Below are 24,503 nucleotides of genomic sequence, written 5' to 3'. Positions count from 1 at the left end.
GGAAATGACAGATGCTGGCAAGGATGCGGAGAAAGGGGAACCCTCCTACACTGTTGGTGGGAATGCAAGCTGGTGCAACCACTCTGGAAAACAGCATGGAGGTTCCTCAAAATGTTGAAAATAGAACTGCCCTATGACCCAGCAATTGCACTACTGGGAATTTACCCTAAAGATACAAACGTAGTGATCCAAAGGGGCACGTGCACCCGAATGTTTATAGCAGCAATGTCCACAATAGCCAAACTATGGAAAGAACCTAGATGTCCATCAACAGATGAATGGATCAAGAAAGTGTGGTATATATACACAATGGAATACTATGCAGCCATCAAAAGAAACAAAATCTTGCCATTTGCAACAACATGGATGGAACTAGAGCGTATCATGCTTAGCGAAATAAGTCAAGCGGAGAAAGACAACTATCATATGATCTCCCTGATATGAGGGAGTAGTGATGCAACATGGGGGCTTAAGTGGGTCGGAGAAGAATCCATGAAACAAGATGGGATAGGGAGGGAGACAAGCCATAAGTGACTCTTAATCTCATGAAACAAACTGTGGGTTGCTGGGGGGAGGGGGGTTGGGAGAAGGGGGGTAGGGTTATGGACATTGGGGAGGGTATGTGCTTTTGGGTAAATTGGAAGGGGAGATGAACCATGAAAGACTATGGACTCTGAAAAACAATCTGAGGGGTTTGAAGTGGCGGGGGGGGTGGGAGGTTGGGGTACCAGGTGGTGGGTATTATAGAGGGCACAGCTTGCATGGAGCACTGGGTGTGGTGAAAAAATAATGAATATTGTTTTTCTGAAAATAAATAAATTGGGAAAAAAAAAGTAGCAGAACATATTCCAAGGCAACATGAAAATATTCTGGTTACTTGATATTTTGCCCCATTTCATTCAATGAATTTATTATGACTTAATTTCACAATGAACTCATAGATTTCTTTAAGTAAGCATTGGGTCTGATAGAATGTAACAAAGTTGATAGGAATTTTAGGATATCCCTATCAACTTTTATAAAGAAAAATGATCTTGATAAATTAGTTAGCTCAGATATTTTCAGGATCAAGAACATTCCCAATACATACAGGTTGTGTCTATTAGATTCATTTACCTTTAAATTTTCTTTTTAAACTATAATTGTCTAGTAGTACCTTTTTATGTCTTTTCTATACGCTCTGGGGGAAAAAAGGCTCTACTTTCAAAAATGAAATCATTAAAAACGTTAATAGTTGTTATATGTGTGTGGTTGTATTTGAGATTTAAAAAAACTTTGTGCTAGGTATATTTTCTAAGTTATTCTTTGAACATACATACTTGTTAAAAATGAATATTTTAACATATGTATATAACGTTCTGTGTATATGTATGTGAATAGGAATGTGAATGATAAATATAATCTATGTTGGAAACTAGTTCAGAAGAACATGACAAAAAGGACAAGAGTTCCCACATTTTTTGGGGGGGGGATTTTTTTTTCCAATTTATTTATTTTCAGAAAAAACAGTATTCATTATTTTTTCACCACACCCAGTGCGCCATGCAAGCCGTGCCCTCTATAATACCCACCACCTGGTACCCCAACCTCCCACCCCCCCGCCACTTCAAACCCCTCAGATTGTTTTTCAGAGTCCATAGTCTCTCATGGTTCACCTCCCCTTCCAATTTACCCAAAAGCACATACCCTCCCCAATGTCCATAGTCCTACCCCCCTTCTCCCAACCAAGAGTTCCCACATTTTTAATGTACAATGATGTGATCCCAATCTGGATGATACATGAAATTTAGTCAAAAGTGGGCTAATAGGATAACAAGGAATGATTCAGCAACCATTTAAATAAGTATGGAAGGGACCAGGAGAAGGTAAATTAGAGGTTTGTGATTCTAGGAGGAGGAAACCTGTTCAAAATTGTGCCATTATGATATTGATCAGATTGAAACTCACCTCATTCGTAGCTGGTGTAGAGATGGGGGGGAAAAAAAAACCTAAAGGAATGCAAAGCTATGCCATTCTAGATAGATTGTCTATTATGTGTGCAAAAGCACAGGGATTAGAAACAGCAGTTAGGGTAGATAGGGAAGAAAATGATGAGAAATTTTTTTTTCTTACATTTCTGAGTTGACTATAAAGATTAAGTAATTTTCAGACTAATACATACTGATTCATCTTTTATGTCAAGCTAGATATTTGGCTCTGGATAGTCAGAGTAACAAGGACAGTTGAATTAGAATATGTGGCAATGTATTTTTTGTGTTTAAGTGATACCTGCTTATATTCCAAAAGTGTGTGATTCTTTAGAATCATGGTCATGCACCAGAAGTAAGAAGTTAAATGGTTTTGTTTTATTTTGTTTTTTAAGATTTTATTTACTTATTTGTTTTAGAGAAAGAGAGAGAGAGAGAGAGAGCACCAACAGGGGGGAGGAGCTGAGAAGGAGGGAGAGGGAAGGGGAAAGAATCCCAGACTCCACACTGACCAAGGCGGAGTTCAAGAGGCTTGATCCCAGATGCTGGAGATCATGACCTGAGCCGAAACCAAGAGTCGTACACTCAACGGAGCCACCCAAGCGCCCCAAAAGTTAAATGTTTCTAACTGCCATTTGTGATGGGCTTAATAGGCTGTCTTCCCAAAGAGCAGACTAAGTAGAGGGAAGCCCTTTTCAAAACTCATTAGAAAGAAAGCATAATTATAGTAACTTCTATTTAGAATATAAAGGCTCAGTCCAAAGATCCAAAAGTGCCTGTTGGAATTTATCTTAAGATGTCAGGCAAACTGTTATGAAACACTATGGTTACCTGTGTGAAGACATATGTTCATGCCAAACCAGTTAGTAGGAAGATCATTAACACATTGGATAAACAGAGTAGGAAATAGATGGATCCCCTAAGGAGATGAAATATTTATGCATCTTGGCTCAGAAATTCACTTGTGTTCAGCCCAACAGGTAGTCCCATACAAAGATACCATCTGCCCAGGAAAGTAAAACAAACTTTGGGTTTCAAATAATATAGACTACAACAATCCAAATTCACGTGAATGTATATGAGCATCTTCTCTTACAAACTCTAAAGAGAAAAAAGATATTTTCCTCGGAGCAATTAGTTATGATGAATGTAGACTCACCCAGAATGAGTAGGCTACACAGCATGTTAGAATGTGTGAAAATAAGGGAGATTGCTGAATAGGAAATTAAATATTCCCACCCTTCCCCTCTAACTGCCCAGTCCGATTGGACGACAGTACTGAGGATTAAGTTAAGCATAGTTCTTGGCACAGTATCATCATAAGAACCCACATGGACCCTATCTTAACAATTAATTTGATTTTATTCTCATTTAATTTTCCCCTTCATCCTCATTTTACTGATAATCATTAAGTTAGACTTTATGTAGAAGGTGTTTGGTAACAAATGTTTTATTAACACTCAATAAGGTCATTTATAACATCTTGTAGTTCTTGTTTGTGTATCACTGAGACTTAACATTTTTTTAAGTTTAATCCATATGACTAAACTTTTGTCTAAACAGTTAGTTGTAAATTCACTTATACTGTGATGTCCACCCTTTACATTTTGTCCTTCCCAGTGATGGATACCTAGATTCTTATCATACTCTAAAGTTCTACCACAAACATTGCTGCAAGAAACATTCTTGTGCTTAGCCCTTCATAGATATATATGTGAGAGATAAAAATATATATATATCTATAAGATTGAATTGCATATTTATAGGATATGAGATTATCTTATTTTTAGTTGACTATTGTCATATTGTTTGCTAAAATGACTCCAACTGTTGACATTCCTGAAAGGTAAATGAATGTTCATATACATCAACAGTCCCACAGACAAATAGCCGTATTCAGTTCTCTGTTGTTTTTTTTTTCCAAATAGGTGGAAAAGGTGGAAAGTTTTTTTCTCCTCTTCTATCAATTCACTTTGTTTTTCTGATTACTAATAAGTCTGATTGTCCCTTCATATGCTAGTTAACTTTGGGGTTTTATTCTTTAGTAAATCACCTAATTGACAGATTTTACACTGAACTAAGAATAGCTTGGTATTAAGAAGCATTAATGATAATTCTAAGGGAAGGTTGAAGGAATGTGAATACCAAGGAGAGCATTGTTATTTAAAACAGTGCAGAGCCAAAGAGGATGCTTTGTCTAGTAGTTGAGTCACACTGCTGGAGTTAGGAACCCTATTCTGTGCCTTACCAGCTAAATCATCTTTGAACATTGTGGCAGTATTTTCTCATTTGAAAAGTAGGCATCAACTTAGTACTCACTTCCTAGAGTTCCTGGGAGATTAAATTAAATAATATACAAAAGAGACTAAAAAACAAAGCCCAGTCCTCATAAGCATTCAATAGATGAGTGTTTTAAGAACTTTTGTCTGTCAATTTTCCATTAATAATTATAGATTTCTTCAATTTTGTACAGACAGTTTTACTTACCACATATTATTAAGTAAGTTAAATATTAATGAAGGGAAATAAATTTCATGCAGATGAACTCCAGACATTCGTATCAGACTCCTCGGGCCATTTGGCAACGTACATATTCTGTCTTTCATAGCTCAGATGAACAAAGCTCACAACAGGACATGAACTGAGAAGCCAAAAACCAGTTCTGTCAGCATCCTCCCTACATTTGTGAGATGTTCTGATTAGATGCTTTCAAAGGTTACCAGGACAACGGATGCTATCTTAAAAGTTAACTGAATAATGTGCTCCAGAAAGGCAAACCATTACCAGCCATTTGTAAATTCATGTATCTCATCCCCCCTCTATCCCTGCTTCATTTATCTTCAAACATTTTTAATATATAAGCAAAATCTTAGTAGCAAAGGTTAATATCACTTCTGCTCTTAATTAGATGAAATTTGCTACCTCTAGCTATGAATTTAGTTCAGATATCTCATGTCTTATCGCTCATGAGTAAAATGTGTTCAGAGAAAACAGTACAGAATTATGGGCAACTACATATATCTGTTCACATAATTTTATAAGAAGCTGTGGGAATTTAAAAACTAGTATGCTTGTAATCAGGATGAAGGCTTTTTTTCTTCTTCATTAGTAGAAAAAAATTAGTTGGGAAAGCTTTGTAAAGAAGCATATTTTAAGGACAAGACCTTAAACAAAAGTGATATTTGATCTGTTGTCTCAGTAACAAGGATTTTAGAGCTTTTTTAAAAATAGAAGTGCAATTGCTAAACATTCAACATTCTAATTAATTACATGTTGATTCCTATATGAAAACTGAAATATTTAATTCTTACAAAAATGATAAGGAAACTAGAAATAGACTTTGTGAAATTCTATAATTAAGGCCCTGTGACTGGCCAAAACCCATGATGTAACTGACCAGGAAATAGTCTAGTAACCATATAAATACCTGATTGGTTTCAGTATCTTATCATTTTAAAAAGTTGAATAGTACTGTTTGGAAATAAAATCTCGCAATTTAAGTTGCACTTTTGTTGTTCTGGATTGCAAAGTATATTTAGAGATTGTGTTTCTTTGCCATTAGTTGTTTTTGTTTTGTTTCATCTTATTTATAGGCTTGTAACTTCTATACCCACCAACCCCTATTAATCACATTTTCCCATGTCCTGTACATTTTTAAATTTATATTCTTCATTGTATCCACTTAGATTTACTGCTATTCAGATATATAAACATATAGAGAAAAACATAATTCAGCAAGATAGACTATTTGAATTAGGGGATAAATGGAATCAATTTAAAAACAAAGGTGGGAAAGTATAAGTGAATGTACTAGAAAAAATGGTTGTAAGACAGCATATTATAGCATTGTGGGTAAGAGCACAAATTTGGAGTTAGACTAAATTAGGTTTGAATTTCTGCTTGCAAATTTAACCTGACTTTGGGCAGATGTCTCTGACTCTCTAAGCTTCAGTAGTCTCACATGTATGTTAATATATTAGTACTGGCCTCCCAGAGATGGTTTAAAAAACAAATTATAAAATGACAAAAAGCATTTACATCTGTATCTATCACATGGAAAATGTTCAATAAATACCAAATATGCTCTTGATGATGATATATCATACATTTCATAGTGGTTTTGGTATTTAAGTTTTACTGTGGCAAACACTTTAAAATAGTTGTATTTCTCTTACATCAAATTAAACAAAACCATAGCTTTGATGAAATGCAACTCTATTCAATGAAATAATATTCTCTTATGCATTCTTACAAATAAAGCCAGTGACAAGTGTTAGAGGACTTATTACAGTAATACCACTTGCCGATGGCTGAGGGCTACAAGGTAGACTGCAATTTTGTAAAAGAAAATGATTGGGTTTGGAGGGAAAATTTCAAAGAACAGAATGTCTTCCAAATATTCCAGTGAACATTTTAAATCTAGAGAGTTACCATAGCTTCTGTAAAAGAATACATAAACTAATTTTTGCCTCTTTGGGGAGTTTTGGTAGAGATCAACTGTCTAAATACTTTTGAGATTACAGTTCTCTGGTAATCATTAAAGGTATGTTATGATGTCTTACAATGCCAAAGCATAAGCTTTAGTGTTAATCAGAAAGAATAAAGTAGGCTTGAGGGTCTCCTAATATTTACAAAAGTACCAATTTGTGTAAATTTTAAAATAAAATGTAAGGACTACATGTCCCTACCTTTCTCTCTTCCATCACTTAATGCTCATTAATCAAACATCCTTTTGACCATTCTTCTCCCTGTCTTTTATTTTCCTTCCCTTGGAGAGAAAAACAACAGCAAAACTCTATAAACGGATGCTTTCAGAGTTATTGAATGTTCTCAGAGGTACAAGTAAAGCCTGTTAGACAATCCTGGCCTCATAAATTCTGTGAACCGCCAAAACTCATCCAAAGAGAGGTTAATGGGTTTTGACCTAATCAGTTCTTCCAAGGTCCTTCGTGGTTGTTCTGAAATGGCATAAGTGGTTCACAGGTACTTGATATCAAATTGAAGCCATTCTCAGTGCCAAAGGAAAAAATCTTATGGGCACTTGGACAACTATTAAACTGCTTAGGCTGTTTCAAAGAAGAATGAGAGGAAATTAGCATTCCCGAAATCTTTTGGGAGTTATGTATTACCATAGAAGAACTTGGGTAGTAGTAGCCAAGTGTTCATGGTTTATAGTAAATTTTTCATGAGGACTGTATGTGATTGGAAGCCTTTGGTTTCTGTCAAGAGGAGGAAATGATCCAAAATGATAGGCAGAAATCATACATTATTGAAAGTAGAGGTCAGGATGTATGAATTCTGGACCCTATTGCCTGGATTTGAATCACGATATCCCATTCACTAGCTTTGAGACCTCAGTTACATGAAATCTGTTTCTCTTATTAAGACTAGAAAAGATGGCTTCAATTTATATCAAGTACTTGTGAACCACTTATGCCAAATCAGCCCTGGAGTCTGATTTTTTTCTTTAACTTAAGGAGGAGCATCCATATATTCTCCAGCAAAACACTGACATAGGCATCTAAGCCTAATGGTCAAGGTGTCCCCAAATAAATGGGGCCTAAGGGAGTCATGAAAAGACAGAGAAAACATGAGAAGTTTTACTGACTTGTGCCAGTAAAAGTGAAAGTCCTGGCCTCCTTATTCTTTCAGGCACTTCAGATCTCTTGGCTAATACCTGCCTCCTGTGGTTGTAGCATTAGAAACATGTATTCCAGTTACAGGTTCTGGCCCATAATGATGATTGTCAGCGTTTCTCATAAAGATGTTTGGTAGTCCCTGTGTTGAAATCACATCAGTGACAATTTCACAGTGGCTTTTGCAGCACTTAAAATGCTAGGAGTTGATGTCTTCGTAAAAAGAGTTTCTGGAAAAAAAAAAAATCACCGTGAACAGAACATAAGAGAAATAATTGTCTTTTGGTGCCTCAGGCATGCTCTCACCAATCCAATTTTAAAGTAGAAACAAAACACAGAGCAGAGGGGGTAATAACAGCCATGTTTTAGAAGATGAGGCAGAAATGTTAGATGATTCAGGGAATGTCTATAGATTGAGATTTTTTTTTAGCTGGCCCCAAGGGAGAAAAAAGATGAAGAGGAAAAACTTAGATGAATATGAGCAAATATCATTTCAATAGGCTGGAGCCTGGCACCAAAATAAAATGTGCAGCAGTAAAAACATGAAAAGTAAATAAAATGAATGGCTGTCTAAATGGAGGTATAAAGGAAACATCACTATACACATAACGTAACTTCTGATTTCATATAGTATAAGGAGTGCTCTTATACCAAATAAATATCTAGAAAGAAATATTAGCATGAACTCAGCCTAATCTATTTTTTACATAAGGACACAAATAGAGAACTTGAAAATATATTCTCCCTATAGATACAGCTTAACCTAATGTAAGAGAGTGGAGTAGAGCACAAGATCTGGTTCCTGGTGGTAGAAGGGCAGTTTTATAGTTAGGTGACAAATTCATTACCTTTATGTGTGTAGAAACCAACCCTTTTCCCCCGGTCAAGTGCTCTCCTCAGAGCAATCTGTAAAACTTCAATCACAAAGGTGTCCTAGGGCAAGGAATCTGTGGGTCCATCAGTTACTAAGTTTATCTGCCAAAACTACTGCCTGCATCTGCATTGGCAATGGATCCCCTTATTCTTGTTCTGTGTCAATAGAACAATATTCTATTGTTCTGTGTCAAGCAGAACAATATTCTTGTTCTGCTAGATAAATATGGGAGAGGAGGCCGCAGGGTGAGGGGAGGACCATGGAAAAGTTTCCAAGAATAAGCATCAAGAGAGGAGAAGGGAGTTGAGGGAAATTGGAAGGGAAGGTGAACCATGAGAGACTATGGACTCTGAAAAACAATCTGAGGGTTTTGAAGGGGAAGGGGGTAGGAGGTTGGGGGAACCAGGTGGTGGGTATTAGAGAGGGCATGGATTGCATGGAGCACTGGGTGTGGTGCAAAAACAATGAATACTGTTACACTGAAAAGAAATTAAAAAAAAAAAAAAAAAGATCTGGCATGTTGAACCAAGCCTTGATAGAGAATTGGGGTGATTGGCTTCCTTATTTACTGTACACCCACAGTGTAAGTTCCAGCCTCAGTATCAGGAATGGGATATAAAGTGGGGATAACAGTGATTAGGTCTAGAGATTAAATTATCAGATTTTTATTTATTTTAATTTTTTTTATATTTATTTCTTCTAGAGGGGGAGAGAGAGTGCACATACACAAGTGGGGAGAGAGACAAAGGGAGACAATCTTTAAGCAAATGCCCCACTGAGTGCAGAACCCTGACATCAGGCTTGATCTCACAACCCTGAAATCATGACCTAAGCCAAAACCAAGAGTCAGACATGTAACCAACTGGGCCACCCGGGTGCCCCTAAATGATCAGATTTTTAAAGTGCAAGAAATTATCTCAGTCAGAGCCTTGGCATTACAAATGAGGAAATGATTCCAAAGAAACATAGGAACACAGTGCAGAGTTAGACCAGACTAGAAGTCTACTAATGCATTGATGTGCTCTCTCTCCTTAAAAAAGCCCTGGCTCCTAATCAGCTTATAAATATCTTTATGGGTAGAGAGGTACATTGTATATTTCAAGAAAGTCTAAAATAGAAGAAGACCACATTGCATAGAAATTATTCCCTTGTCAGTGATTAAAACAGTTTCTGAAACATCCGTGTATTTTAGTTGAGATAAACTATATGATCCTGAGTGAGAAAATTGCCTTTTGTTTCTGCCTCAACTTTTCTTCTTCGGTAGAGAGAGAGTAATAATTTTTTGCCTATTACACTGGGATGTTGTGATGACTAAATACCGTAATGTATGTGATACACTTTACAAATGGATATTAATCATTCAGTGAAAATGGCATTGGTGGTAGTAGTGGAAACATTAGCAGTGCTCATCATACATTAGTGATGAGCCATGGCCAGAATGAGGAAATTCAAAGAGAAGTGAAGGAGTCTGTCCTTTATATGAATAACATTTGCCAAAATGATAGTTGTTATTTGGTGGATCTAACTTAGACCAAGCAAAAATGGTTAAATAACAGAAAAGAGAATGTACCAAAATGTTACATTTTCAGGTGCACCTGAACTATATTTGCAAACCTGAACAATAATGCAATAGTGAGTCTACAAAGTACTCCTACGAAAACAAAAAATGGCACAGGTGGAGAAGGTGATTAATACATCCTGTCATAGTGTTACTCTTTTCTTCAGTCTAAGCCCACTCTTTCTTGAGTTGAGCTTTATCAAGGTGCTTATTTATAATTTTTAAATGAAGCGTTAGTAAAAATTTCAGAATGCAAGTGAAATATAACATCCATTGTTATTTAGAGTTTGTGATATGACACTCATTGTGGAAATTAAGGCTATTTTACTTTCTTTAAATTTAAGTATAATATTAGATATTGAGGTTTCAATTCAGATGCTCTTTGTTGAGAAAATTCAGTGTGCAACCAAAGCAAAGCCTGCAGGAAATTCTAAAAGTTAAACTGTTTAGATTTTTAAAGTCATTTGTCAGTAAATAACAGATTTTCCCATTTTTCTCTTTTGTGGTTGCACATTGTTTTCTCAAAAGTAACCATGTAGTTGTTCTACATTTGCCAAATTCTATGGCAAATTTGAAGGTAAATGCTAAGAAACTATCAAGTACACAATATTAAATAAAATATATATTAATAGTGAATATTTACTTTAGATTTTATTCTGAAATGCTTTTTAACCATTGATTTGGTGACTTGCCAGTTAATGTTCTTCCCATGATCAGTTTTATCCTTCTGCATAAAAGTTGATGAATTCTTTTTAGAAAAGTTTATATTGAGGTGTGGGTTTTATCATATATGATTTATTTAATTCTCTTTGGTAGACAGTGCCATAAGTCTTAGGAGCATGTTTATATTAAAACAATATAGATCCTCTTGCCTCTCTAGTTTCCTAATACTATTTGTTTAATTTGCGTTACATGAATTTTAATGATTCTATGTGATCCACCAAACCACCCATGCATCCTGGCTTTTAAAGACTCTATCAGAGAATGTCACAGTTCTTGATAAACACAAATGCAATGTACTTTGAGCATGTAGAAAATGTGAAGGATGATTTGTTTCTTGGTCATGTTGTAGAATTCTGATTAGGGCTGTTGCTGTTTAGAAATAGAATTTTCAGGGTACCTGGGTGGCTCAATCAGGTAAGTGTCTGCCTTTGGCTCAGATCATGATCCTGGGGTCCTAGGATTAATCTCCACAAGGGGCTCCCTGCTCAGTGGGGACTCTGCCTCTCCCATGCTCATTCTCTCTCTCAAATAAATAAATAAAATCTTAAAAAAAAAAAGCAGAAATAGAATTTTCTTCCAATTCCAGCTTCCAGTCACTGCATCTATTTAGCTTCCTCAATAGCCAAGTGAGAACTTTTTTTTTCCTCCTTCTTATGAATTCCAATAACATTCTTGGACCATATTTTATTTTATTTTATTTTATTTTATTTTTTTAAGATTTTATTTATTTATTTGAGAGAGAGAGACTGAGAGAGAGCATGAGCGAGGAGAAGGTCAGAGAGCAAAGCAGACTCCCCATGGAGCTGGGAGCCGGATGTGGGACTCGATTCCGGGACTCCAGTATCAACACCTGAGCCGAAGGCAGTCGTCCAACCAACTGAGCCACCCAGGCGTCCCTGGACCATATTTTAAATATCTGTTATATACTTCCTTGATTGTAGTACTTTATCAAGATACTTTCCCTTATTAGGTATTTTAGTAATTTTTAGTATAGTCTTTTTTTTTAAGATTTGATTTATTTATTTGACAGAGAGAGAAATCGCAAGTAGGCAGAGAGGCAGGCAGAGAGAGTGGGGGAAACAGGCTCCCCGCTGAGCAGAGAGCCTGATGCGGGGCTCGATCCCAAGACCCTTAGATCATGACCTGAGCCGAAGGCAGTGACTTAACCCACCGAGCCACCCGGCACCCTTTAGTATAGTCTTTGACCTATAGATTTTCCTCTAACATATTTTCTGTATGCATTAGTTATTCAATAAATGTTCACTGATTTACAAAACATAGTTTATTTTCTCCCCCTGTTAGGCAGCATTATACAACAACCAAATTGTGGCATGCTCTTTTTGTCATCTATACTTAACTAACTGCTGAGGTGGATCACCATCATCTGTATCAACAAACGCCTTACAAGTAGTCTAGTCGATGCCTCAGAACTTTTCCCCGAGACGCTCAATATGTCTGCTGTTTTCCCGGAACAATTTCACAATTAAAACTTTACCCAATTATTTTAAGGTTTTAATTCATGTGAAATTATAATTAATTTCACCTTGAACTCTTACTAGCTTTTAGGCCATTACCAATAATAAATTTGGGGGCATTTCTGAGAGCAAAGTTTGTTACAAAGAATGAGAAAATATATTAGGGAGATATAATATATTTCTCATATATATATGAGAAAATATATTAGGATCCAGAGAAGTACAGAAAAACTTCATATAAAGTGGATATTGAAAGAGGTAAGGCTAAACTTTGGCTTTACTTTCAAAGATTATTCTTTCAATATAAATATTTAGAGTTTGCTTTTCTTTCTCTATACCACACATAACTTTTAATCCTAAATATTTAACATGAATCTGTATCTGGGAGAAAAAAATATAAAGAAACATGGACATTTTATTTTTTAAAAATTTTTAAGAAGGTTGTTTTCTCTAACGTTGAAAGGGTAAATAATTTTCACACTTTAAATAATGAAGTATGAACTTTAATCTACTGTTGAAATATTTGCAAGTGACTTCTCTTTTTTTTTTTTTAAGATTTTATTTATTTATTTGACAGAGAGAGATCACAAGTAGACAGAGAGGCAGGCAGAGAGAGAGAGAGGGAAGCAGGCTCCCTGCTGAGCAGAGAGCCCGATGAGGGACTCGATCCCAGGACCCTGAGATCATGACCTGAGCCGAAGGCAGCGGCTTAACCCACTGAGCCACCCAGGCACCCAAGTGACTTCTCTTTTAATATAAACTGTGGTTTCTTTCCTTTTTTTTTTTTTTTTTAAGATTTTATTTATTTATTTGACAGAGAGAGAGAATGAGGCAAAGAGGCAGGCAGAGAGAAAGGGGGAAGCAGGCTTCCCGCTGAGCAGAGAGCCCAATGCGGGGGCTCAATCCCAGGACCCTGAGACCCTGACCTGAGCCGAAGGCAGAGGCTTAACCCTCTGAGCCACCCCGGCACCCCTAAACTGTGTTTTCTTTACTTACAAATGAGGTAGTTTGTCATGTGTATTAACTTACTGATTGAGCTTCTATATCACTTGGTACAGTTGACAGTTTCCTTCTAATAATGAAATTTTCTTCATATTTGATTCTAAAATGTAACAGAAATCTTACTTTGTTATATACAGCACAGAGATAAACCTGTTTTCCTCCACCTTTGTCATCTTAGCAGTTGCTTATGAAAATATACTACAGAGACAAGGCATGTTTCCCAATAAATCTATAACATGTTATGTCTCTGGGATCTAGGTTACACAGAATTGATGTCACCATCTGTGTCATAACTAGCCTTGGGATAAAATTCATGAAATCTACCCTGGTCCACCATCGTTTGTGTACATCTGCTATGCTACTACATCTAGTTTTGAACAAAAAAGAAAAAAATCTATGTTCTCAAAGTTTAAAACTGTGTTATGGTTCATAAAGATAGAAAGCTGAGTAGTGGCTGTCAGAGATGTGGGGTCAGAAGAAATGGTGGGCGCCTCTTTAATGGGTGTTGGATTTTATTTCAGGTGATAAAAATATTTCATAACTAGATAAAGGTGATGGTTGCAAATCATTGTGAATGTACTAAGTGCCACTGAATCATATACTTTAAAATAGACAATTTATGTTATGTTAATTTTACCTCAATAAAAAGAAAAAAAACTACATCAAAACTTTCAAGAGTTTTATAACAAATGATCCACATATGTGTCAATTTGAGAGGATCCATTATTAGGGTTCAATAGCTTCTTGTTCAAACCTGGTCAGAATCATACATTTCTTTTTTTTTTGTTGTTTTTTTTTTTTTTAAGAATCATACATTTCTTTATTTCCTTTTCCAAGTACTGATATTACCATTATCAGTCACCAGTTAATTCCTCTCTCATAATTTTTGGGTTTTTGTCCCATTACATTATTTATAATGTCTTTTTGCACCTAATTCTTCTTTTTATCTATCTAAGTAGGTGACATTTTTACAATCTTCACCTCTAAATTTCCAAGATCAGAAACAAGTGTTTCACCTTTGGCCCTTCCTGTTCTGTGATATATAGAATAAAGGTCATCAAAAATGTCTGTGTCCTAATCTCCAGAACCTGTGACTATTAGTGTATGTATCATAAGAGACTATGAAAACATGATTAAGTAAGTTAAAGACCTTGAAAAGAGCAGGTTTTCCTAGACTATTTGGGTGGACCCAGTATAACCAAGTTGTTAAAATCCAGTAACCATTCCATACTTGGTAAGAGATGGAAACTATGGAAGCAGGGTCAGAAAGATGCAACATCGCTAGGTTTGAAGATGAAAAAAGGGGTCAAGAGCCAAGGAATAAAGATTACCTCTATAAGCCAGAAAATGAAAAGAAAGAAATCTTCCCTGAAACCATTCACAAAAGAGCACAGCTCTAACACTTAGATTTTAGTTCAGTGAGACGGTGTCAGACTCTAGTCTACAGAACTGCAGAATAATAGTTTTGGTTGTTTTAAACAAATATTTTCTGATATGTTATTATAGCAGCAATAGGAAACTAATACGTTTTCCTTTCTCATATGACTTTATGGTAGCTACCTCCTTATCTTTCAAATCTATTTACTTTTCCCCATTTATACCTTTACTACCTTGTTTTATGATTCATTACATTTTTAGATCATAGCAATAAATTTGTAAATACTTCTTTTTTATTTCTAAAGTCACTTTGCTGTAATTCATTTTCCACAATGCAGTCAGAATTGCCATACTAAGAGAAGAATCTGAGTATAAATTACTAATAAATCCCATCAGTCATTCCTTTTACACTCAGGAAAAGTCCATTTTTCTTGTATGTTTCTACCAGCCCTTTGGTGATCTACTTCCTGATCTCTCTCCATTTATCCTCCAATGATTTATGATCCAAATATACATTAACTTACTGAAAAACACCCTATTTCTCTTGCCCTTAGAATGTAAGAATTTTCACTTACATTATCATCTCTACCTAGTTAACACACATTTATTCTTTACCTATCAAGATAAATAACACCTTTTTTTTTAAATGTATTTATTTGACAGAGAGAGATCACAAGCAGGAAGGCAGAGAGAGAGAGAGAGAGAGGAGGAAGCAGTCTCCCCACTGAGCGGGGAGCCCGATGTGGGACTCGATCCCAGGACCCCGAGATCATGACCTGAGCTGAAGGCAGAGGCTTTAACCCACTGAGCCACCCAGGCACCCCAAAAACACCTTTTTTAAGAAGTTTTTTCTGAACCATAAAATTAGGTTTCCTATCATTACTTGATCTTACTCTCATTGTACCCATGAGAATCTCAGTTGTAGCATTTATCAGTCTACAGAATGGAGTGGTTTAGTTTTGACTTGTAAGTCACTGAATAGTGAGTTTATTTTTAGATCAGTTATTAGGTATTCAAAAATGACATGTAAATCAATAAATAAATATAAATACTTACCTTTTGCCAGTATGTATGCATGTACACCAGTGTTTTAATGCTTATTTAGTGTAGTATCTACCTTATTATAACTTTAAATTGGTGGTTGCAGTTATAACATCATTTAATCAAAGTCTTCCTATAAAAAAGTAATATTTACTGAATGACGTGGAGAATATCCTCAGAGTGCTGCCTGGTATAATTCTAAATATTCATTTATGTCCACCTCATTGGATAAAAAATAATGAGTCTGGTGGCTCTTATCTAAATTGTAGACATACTGCCTGTGAGGAATTAACCAGCTTTCAGAAGTTTGCCTTGCAAATCCAAACCTATTAAATGACACAGAATGTCTCACCATGTCATACAGTAATGCAATTATCACTGACATTAATTATTACATTCTAAATTGCCCTTTTAATCATGTCTTAAAAGAAGGAATTATGATTACTTTCTGCTCCTTATCATTTATCTCTTCTCACTCTGTTTGAAGAAGCAGTGTCTGGGTCCAGAAGAATAGTTATAATAAAGCCATCAATGGCTACTTTAGTTAATAATACTTTTAAAGTTTTCCAGAACAGCCATATAAATATTGAAAATGTTAGGTATATTAGCTACTTCTTGATACAAGTGCTCATTGATTATTTTATCAATTCAAAGGCCTTTATAGAACATTATCTTAACATAGAAAAATTTTAAATGTACCTTATAGATACAACTAGTGTATACATCATTTATAGAATTATTTCCTTGGGGAAAATAAATAGAAATCTAAACTCTGAATTTTTGCTTCTAAAAACAACCATTTAGGTACCGGGTGACTTATATATAGTATATTCAGTTGCAATAGACTAAAAGTCCAAATAAACTTTTTCCAATTTTGATTATTCAATCACTGGCTATTTGCTCGTCCATACATCCTACTTTATATGGGATGTTTTCTTTCTCTCTCTCTCCCTCTTTCCTTCTTTCTTTCTTTATTCTTTCTTTCTTTCTTTTTCTTTCAAGATTTTATTTATTTGTCAGAGCAAGAGAGAGAACAAGCACAAGAGAGCACAAGCAGAGGCAGTTACAGGCAGAGGGAGAAGTAGGCTCCCTGTTCAGCAGGGAACTCCATGCAGGACTCAGTTCCAGGACCCCAGGATCATGACCTGAGCCAAAGGCAAAACCTTAATCAACTGAGACACCCAGGTGTCCCTATATGGAATATTTTATTAATCTATAAAATGAGGTTAATATTTAATCTATCCATGTCATAGAATTAAGACAGTAAATCAAACAAAATAGAATATTGTAAAAATTTAACAAGTTGACATGATTACTAAAATGAAAAATATTCAGCTATAGCCAGGGTGAATACTTTAACTAAAGTAAATGAGCAATAGAAATCATTTGAGATTAACAATGTTTCAACTTAAACATTTTCACTAACAGTCACCAAATTAAAACATTTCTCCTTCCAATTAAGTTATCTGATATGATACATTCATTCAATTGTTGCTAAATTTTAAAACATTTTAAAGTGCTTAAACCAGATTGCATTGATTGTGTGTTGGGTGGTGATGGAGATAGAGATTATGCATGGCATTATTTTCCATGTTGTTTGTATTAAATAAAGAGCAACAACTTGCATTAAAATAGAGCCAAAGTTTTTATCCTCAAAAACATTATAGTCAAGGGGGAAAACAATCAGGTCTTAAATTCAACATCTCTGATGAGATAAAAAGTTTTAAGTGTTGCTTTGTAAAGTTTGCTCTGAGAAATACATGATTAACAAATGCAGTTCAATATTCCATATATACAGTGGGCATCACACACTTTCATGTATACAAAATTCACTAGTGACATAATTGTTGAGGACCAGAGAAATTAAGTTGTCAGTTCACACACATTAAAAAGATTCAAGTTTATGGGAAAGGATTTTAATTGAGAGGTGATAGAATCTGTTGCACCACTGGAAAGATAGGAAACAGTGTTTGATCACTGTGTCACATTTTGGTGATTCTTGCAGTATTTCAGGCTTTTATATCATCATCATTATTTTGTTATTGTTTTTGTTGTTATGGTGAGGTGTGATAAGTGATTATGTCTCACTAAAAGCTCAGATGATAACATTTTTTTAGCAATACAGTATTTTTTAATTAAGGGATGTACATTTTTTAGACATAACATTATTGCACAATTAATAGAGTATAGTGTAAATATTCCTTTTTTTAAAGATTTTTTTTTATCAGGGAGAGAGCCAGAGGAGGGGCAGAGGAAGAGGGAGAGAGAGATTCTCCAGCAGACTCCCTGCTGAGTACGGACCCTGACATGAGGCCCCATCTCATGACCCTGAGATCATGACCCGAGTCGAAATTGAGAAGCAGACACTTAACTGCCCCAGGCACCCTGGTAAAGTAAAATAAACATTACTTTTGTATGCACTGAAAATGAAAAAATTTTTTTTACTCACTTTGTTGATTCTTGCTTCATTTCAGTGGTCTGAAATCAAACACAGTATCTTTGAGGTATGCCTATTGATTTGTGTATATATATGTATACTTTGAAATTACTCTCCATCCCTTTTTCTTGCACATGTAGAAGGCTGCAGTGACATTTTTTGAAATGAGGATTGTAGGAACAGTAAGTTTAGGATATGCGAATGCTGAAGCTAAATGTGGATGTTAATCTTGGAATGATTACTAGACATCTTTAGTGAGTTCTAGTAGGTCATGTGGTATACATGTCTTACATGCAGAGGATAGATATGCCTGGCCTTGGCTTTGAATTAAATTTAGGATAGTGAGCATATGGATATTATTTAAAGCCCAGAGAATGCTGGGAAGTGAGTATAGATGGTATAGAGCAGTGTTTTTTGAGACTGAACTCTGGATTCCTGAAATATTTAGAGGTCAAAGACAAAGAGAGGAGAAATCAGCAGTGGAAGCTGAGAAGGTGTTTGTAGTGAGGTAGAACATGAACTGAGAGAGTACTGTCCCATCAGTCAATTCTGCCACTATAGAGAGAAAACATGATAACTAGCAGATAGATGTTAACAAAATAGTTAAATCTACTGACCCATTCAGCAGAAATTTTTGTTTTGTATCCATCTTCCTAAAATATTTGTAAACATGAAATCCTATTCAGGCCCATTCTACTGTTCATTTCTATTCTGATTAGAAATTCTGGAAATTGAACTTGAACTCATGTAGAAAAACAGGAAATTCCAAAAATGAATAGATTAAATGATCAAAATTAAAAAAAAGAAAGAAAGAAAGAGAGATAGAGAGTGAAATTTCTAACTTAAAAATAAGCAAACAAACTAAATTCACACCAGACCAGATGTGAATTACGTTTTTCTACACAGGTATATTTCATCCTCTCTCGCTGAAAACTCACTTCTCATAAGGGAATACTTGACTACTCACGAATCTCAAGTCCCTCACTTTTTAGTATCTACAACCATAAAGCCTGAATATTTGAAAATTCTTAGGGAAAATCTCTGCTTGACTTGAACTGACTCTTGAACTAGTCAGCTATGGCTGAGAGTGGAGTCAGGTAAAAACATAGGCATTCCCAGTGAAAACAAATGAATGAGGTGGAGAAAATACAAGATCCCCAGGAAGGATGAAGAGGAGTGCAATTATAGGAACAGTAGAGGAAGGATACTAAATAACAAGACAGGGAAAAAATTAGTTTGCACCTAACCATGAGCCCTATTTCATATATGCTCTAGCCTCATGATCAAAAAAAAAAAATTCTTTTTGTGGATTTTGGTTTCTCTGATTAATTCTTGCCAGTTTCAATGAGTCCATAATATTTAGGATGATCTTAGTGTAAATGTCAATGGGATATATGAAATTATGATTAATTTGATTGAATTCAGACTTCTCAGAGTCACAGTAGATTGGATTTCTTCAATTTAAGTTTATTTTTAATTCAGATTACTAAAGAAAATAACTGGAGAATTACTCAATTTGGACTATTACTGCAATTAATCTTTTGAGGCTCCTTGTTAAGATCTACAAGGAACATATAATTCCTCAGCAACATTACATTTCTAAAGTATTCAAGAGAGGGAATCTTCTTTGGATTACTAAAATTTTGATTGAATCTTTATGAAAATAAGTTGATATCAAGCTAATTTTAAGTTTTAGAGTAAGATTCTATTAAAATACAACATATATCCCCATCAAATATATGCATATCATGGATACTTAATTTTAAGAATGAATTCTCTCGGGGTGCCCGGGTGGCTCAGTGGGTTAAGCTGCCTTCGGCTCAGGTCATGATCTCAGGGTCCTGGGATCGAGTCCTGCATCGGGCTCTCTGCTCAGCAGGGAGCCTGCTTCCTCCTCTCTCTCTCTGCCTGCCTCTCTGTCTACTTGTGATCTCTCTCTGTCAAATAAATAAATAAAATATTTAAAAAAAAAAAAAGAATGAATTCTCTCTCATGATAGTTAAGTAATGAAGTATAAATTTGATTTCAGTGTAAAAAATGCATTCATAACTTGTGAGTTGTGATAGTGAAAATAATTGTCTATATTCCTAAGGTTTTATGAAAACCCATTTAATATTCAAAACAATAATAGCTCATTTACTCTTCAGAACAATCTCTTTGTGATGTTTCTGTGCCATCTGATTGTTTTATTTCTTTCAACTGTATTTTAGATTGCACAGTTAAAAAATGCAATTTTCCATTCTTTTAATGTATCTTGATTCCGTTATTCCAGTTTCTTCTAGAGCTGTCTATTATCCAACTCAGTCTCACATAGGCACAGCCTTTGGTGTTTAAAATATGATCTAAAATGACCTCACAGCATTTTTCAAGCATTATTAAACTCAAATTAATGTGCTTAACTAATACACTTAATATCATGTACATTATCATTCAGATACTCTTGTCAACTGTACTGTTAACAAAGTAATATTTAAAAAATAAATTCAGCATTTTTCACAAATCTCAAATTTGAACTGTTAGAGGTCCTATCATTGATATCTCTTTATCATAAGAAACACATACTGAATTGGCTTATTTCCAGAGACTTTTCTAACATGTATATATTTCTGATCAAAATGCATAGTTTTTTTTTTCAATATTTTCAACTTGATTTTTTTACTTGGATTTATCTGAATTTTATGTTGATGAGCAATAAAAATGAGAAAGTAAATATTGCATCTAAAATGCTTCTCATTTCCTTATAAGCTGACATACCACAACTTGAAACACTTAATAAAGAAATCCTAAAAATAAAAAGCAAGACTTTTTATTTTCCAACTTTGAAAATGTTCAGGAAGAAAAAAAAAAGCAAGAAATTGTTGACTTAGTATTTCTTTTTTTTTTTTTAAGATTTTATTTATTTATTTGACAGAGAGAGGTCACAAGTAGGCAGAGAGGCAGGCAGGGGCGGGGGAAGGAGGCTCCTCACAGAGCCAGAGAGCCCGATATGGGGCTCTATCCCAGGACCCCAAGATCATGACCCGAGCTGAAGGCAGAGGCTTAACCCATTGAGCCACCCAGGTGCCTGACTTAGTATTTCTTGATAATGATTTAGTGCTTTTCATCAATTATAACAGGAATGAGATTTGTTACTATATTTATATAATTTAGTATTAAGTATTCATCTATGGGTATACATTCCAAGGGTTAACTAAATACTTATAAATAGTTAATAAACACAAGTGCACTAATGGTAATAACTTATATAAAGAAGTATCACTTTATTTCACTACATAATTACATATAGTTAATCATATTTTGTCATTAATGTAGAAAAGAGAATTTTTCATAGATACAAGGAGAAAGAACAATGAATACTATATACAGTGCGAAATTAGAAATATGATTTATTGTCTATATGAAGCTATAGGCTACTGTGGTGAAAGAAACAACCTTTCTGACTCTGACAATCTTTAGGGGATAATCTACCTAAAATAGACTCTTTCCTCTTTTCTCTGCTTACATTTTATTTGATTCTGTAACTGCAGATGTTGTCCAGTGCTCTGTCCCAGGTAATCAACATGCCAAGACTTCTTTCTCCTCTCACTTAGGGAAATGACATTTCCTCTGCAAAATTTCAGACCTGGATTCCTACTTCAACAGAAAGATTTTTTCAAATGTGGATCATTCACTGTCACTTTTAACTATATTTTCAGTATTTCAAATTCTGGAAAACCAAAAAGCAACAGTACACAAAAAGCAGTGAATCAGAAGTTTTGTTCACTTTTTACTAATTATCTTTGTGACCTTAGATAAACCACTTAATATACTTGAGTCTCACTTTTCTGCATAGTAGATTAATAAATTACAGCAAAATGTCTGCTCTCTCTCTCTAATACTCTGATATTTTGTGATTTCTAGCCAGTAAATATGCTGATTTACTAAATACTGAACTTTTTCTTGCCATTCCAAATATATTGGGAAAAAAGAGAATCTAATAAAATCTTTAGAGTCCCTTGAACAAAATTGCTCTTTTGACTGATATCCCTCTTACTAGTTATTATGTTACTAAAAAGTCACATTTCATTATGTGAAAATATATATATATATATATATATATATATTTATTGCACTAATGTGCTCTTTCTTTGTTAACTTTTTCTTTGTTCACAAATCAAAGGTGGCATGAAAATATTCACAGTGGACATGACTACATAAGATCCCATGCAAAGTGACTTATTTTTGTGGATTTGCTAATTTACACAGCAGAATTTCTCCAGAGAATGGTGGGATCTTCTCTTCCTTTTGGGTTGTAGTGACCTGGCTACAGATTCACTGATTACTTAATATTGGAGCGTGGAATGTTCTTACCAAAGGACCATAGAACCTGTCAGTTTCCAACCATGAGAAATAAAGTCAATATGATATGAGAAATACATATCAGTTGATTTGACTTGATGTTCCTAGACACTGGAATCTGTATGTCTGTCTATGTTTAAAAAAAAAAAGTAATTATTATATGTCCCTTCTTCTCTTTTCTCCCAGAAAGTTATTTGTCCTTTGTACAGACATAATCCTGACTGGAATCCTGTTCACAGGATACAGTCTAACATACTAGATGCATCCAAATGAAATTACAGTGAGACGTTCAATCAACATATTCTGGAAGCAGTTGATTAATCCACCTATTTTCTTACCTTAACACACATTTCTGAAAGTGGCTTGGGCCACAGAGCGTACAAGAACATTAAGACCTATTCCTAGAAAAAGAGCAGATGTGAATTACTAACAGATTTTCCATAAGTAATACCAAAAAGGACTTTTTAAAAAAGATTATATTTATTTATTTGACAGAGAGAAATCACAAGTAGATGGAGAGGCAGGCAAAGAGAGAGAGGGGGGAAGCAGGCTCCCCGCTGAGCAGAGAGCCTGATGCGGGACTTGATCCCAGGACCTTGAGATTATGACCTGAGCGAAGGCAGCGGCTTAACCCACTAAGCCACCCAGGCACCCCCAAAAAGGATTTTTTTTTTAATATTTTATTTATTTATTTGACAGAGAGAGATCTCAAGTAGGCAGAGAAGCAGGCAGAGAGAGAGAGGAGGAAGCAGGCTCCCTGCTGAGCAGAGAGCCCGATGTGGGACTCGATCCCAGGACCCTGAGATCATGACCTGAGCTGAAGGCAGCGGCTTAACCCACTGAGCCACCCAGGCGCCCCAAAAAGGATTTTTTTAAAGTATTCTGTAATTCTGTTTTTCAGAAAGATGATGTGTCATAAGACAAAAGCATTTTAGACCAATGGTTCTTAACTGGGGACATCACTTACAGATAATATTTCAGACTGTTTAATTAACAATTATAAATTCCTGCACCTAGCAATTCTTATCCAGTGAGTTTTGTGGAGCCCAGGAGTCTGTCCTTTAATATATATCACTAAATGATATTGTTGTAAATGATATGTGAATAAGAGCTTAAGGAATAAGGCCTTAGACTCACCCATCTAGGTTGTCACACTCATGCTTCTTACAGACAATTCAAAATTAATTTTCTTGTAGATATTCTATGCACAAAGTTGCCAAGATGTATGAACAATTAAGTTGCACAATTTATTTCCACTTAAGAAATACTTCTTAGGATGGCAATTGTATCTTGAAGGTGTTTGCCCAGCTAATAAAAATTAAAATATATTGCCCAGATATTTTAATTTTAAGCAAAATAATGAACTAGTTTTTCTGTGGTTGAATTATGCAGCAAATTGAATTTATAAATAGGTCAATTATGAGGGCATGTTTCCCATTTTTGGTATCTAAGGAACCAATCTCCTTTTCTCTAATTATGTATATTACCCTCTTACTTCTGTCGTTTTGAGGGCTCACTTTTCCTGTGTCCTCTTTCCTATTAAAGCACTGTTTTGTGGACTGAATGCTTTGTTCCCCCAAAATGCATATAGTGGAGTTCTAATCCCCAGTGCAGCTATCTTTGGAAATAGTGCCTCTAAGGAAGTAATTAAGGTTAAATGAGGTCATTAGAGTGGGACCCTGACACAGTAGGATTAGAAAAGGCACCAGAGCATATTCTCTCTCTTTTTGTCTCTCTCTCTTTCTTTATGTGCACAAACAAGATATTATGCGAGCATTTAGAGAGATGGCTAGCAGTTACCTATAAGCAAAGAAAAGAGGCCTTAGAATGACCCACTTGCCAGCACCTTGATCTTGGACTTTCCAGCTTCCAGACTGTGAGAAAGAAACAGAACAAGGGGTTGTGTAAGGTGTTTTGTGATGGCAGTCCTTGTAGACCAATAAGATTTTGGTACTAAGAAGTAGGTACTGCTGTAACCAATGTCTAAACATGTGGAAGCACTTTGGCACTGGGTAACAGGTAAAGCTGGAGGAGTTTTAAGGTGCATGCCAGAGAAAGCCAAACTGCCATGAAAG

Source organism: Neovison vison, chromosome 3 (assembly GCF_020171115.1).
Source record: "Neovison vison isolate M4711 chromosome 3, ASM_NN_V1, whole genome shotgun sequence".
In the NCBI taxonomy this organism is placed as follows: Eukaryota; Metazoa; Chordata; class Mammalia; order Carnivora; family Mustelidae; genus Neogale; species Neogale vison.
This window is presented reverse-complemented; position numbering follows the sequence as displayed.